We start from the raw sequence: 1,928 nt of genomic DNA, 5'->3' as shown, positions 1-1,928 counted from the left end.
CTTTTCTGTTCTTTTCTCTTAGTTGTTACCTAGTCTCATTATTCAAATTTCACATATCTTATTATTGTTTTTCAAAAAAAGGCGCAGTTGAGCATATCTTTTTTTACGGATTAGAATACCGTTTTAACGGCTTTGAAGCCTTTTTCATACAAAGTTTATTGGATTTTTTGTCTGAATTTGTTAAGTTTTGTACGACCTATTCTGAATAATGAAAAATTCATGTTGCAATGAATGATCAGAAACCTATTGAAAGATTTTATTAGATTTCTAATGGTTTTCAATATTTATTTCTGTTCGAAAAAAAAACAATTTTTAACTGTGTTGTGTTTGTGTAAATCAATTTTTATTTAGTTTAGGTTTTATTTGACTCTATTTTGACTTGGTTATTATGTAGTTTTGTTTTCAAAAAGTAGACATTGGTTCTTGATGTATATTTTTGTTGTTGATTGATTTTTTGTTTGTCTTGTCTCTTGGTCTTAATAATTGCAGGTCTCATCTGTACACTAATGTGGCACATTGTAGTCTTTACTACGTGATTGGAGTTGGAAGCAATTTGTTTATTCGTACTCCAATTATTTTTGATCAATATGTGGGATTTTTTTAGAAAATTTTTTATCTCTTCCTCATTTGGTAGACAATTAAATTAAAAAACTTGATGAGCCGGGTAGGATCTTCTCGCTTGCACGATAATTTACCTTCGATTTCGAGGCCCACATTGTAGCATTATGAAACACGTGCTGGTTATGATGATGATGAAATGTTGATCAGATAGCGAAGATAACAAATGCTTACGAAGATAACAGGTGGTTTTAGACAGCAAAATTTTTTGGATGTTCTTTTGACAGTTTTTTGTCTGATCATTGATTAGTTCAAAGTGGTCACCTTTTTATTCCAATCCGTTCAAAAATCCGAAAATTATTAAGTCCATACACGTCCTATTTGCTAGGTTTAATGATTAGTTTTACTAAAATTCTGTTATTCGCAATTTTTCGAGTTTTCTACGTAAATTAGAACGTATTACATAGTTATATAGTTATAGTAAGTCCCATAAAACTGCAACACAATGTTTTAAAAACTCCCGACATGCAAATGAACACCAAAACTCTGATGCCTGCAAGTTTTAAATTTGAACTTCGACCTTTGAAACGTTCGATGACGTTGCAACATTATAAGACTATATGTCTATCGTTATCAAGTTCAGTGGCCTAAAGTGATCGCTATAAATTGTGATCATTGATCCGGAAGCGAGATCCATGCTTGTGCAGCTAAACGGTTATTGTTCAGGAAGATTTAAAGCATCCTTAAATGAAACATCCCGTCCTCCTCTTCATCGAATCTAGAACGAATCTATAGCGTGTCCCATAAAGTTGAAATAAGCGAACGTTTCAAAAGCCACAGTTTAGAGTTCAAAGGTCAAAGTTCAAATTTAAAACATGTAGAAAAAATTGATGAATGAAAATTTAATGGAGAAAACGTTGACATTCAAATGAACACATTGATGCTCAATTGCACGTTTTTGGCGTTTTTCGAACGTTCGCTTATTTCAACTTTATGGGACAGACTATAGAACCTATTCTTTCTGTGTTTTCAGCAAATTGATAAGTCCTAAAATTGAGCGCATTGAGCAGCTGCTTAGACATCAAAATTCTGTTAAAAAGCAATCTCACGAAAATAAACTTTGAGCAAATCATTCTTGTTTCGCAGCTGAAATATAGCGTGTCCCATAAAGTTGAAATAAGCGAACGTTTCAAAAGCCACATGTTACAGATTTCAAAGGTCAAAGTTCAATTTTAAAACATGTAGAAAAAATTGATAAATGAAATCTTAATGGAAAACACGTTGACATTCAAATGACCACATTGACGCTCAATTGCACGTTTTTGGCGCTTTTCAAACGTTCGCTTATTTAAACTTTATGGGACAGACTA

This window comes from Convolutriloba macropyga, unplaced genomic scaffold (assembly GCF_964194025.1).
Source record: "Convolutriloba macropyga unplaced genomic scaffold, txConMacr16.3 SCAFFOLD_1985, whole genome shotgun sequence".
Lineage (NCBI taxonomy): Eukaryota > Metazoa > Xenacoelomorpha > Acoela > Convolutidae > Convolutriloba > Convolutriloba macropyga.
This window is presented reverse-complemented; position numbering follows the sequence as displayed.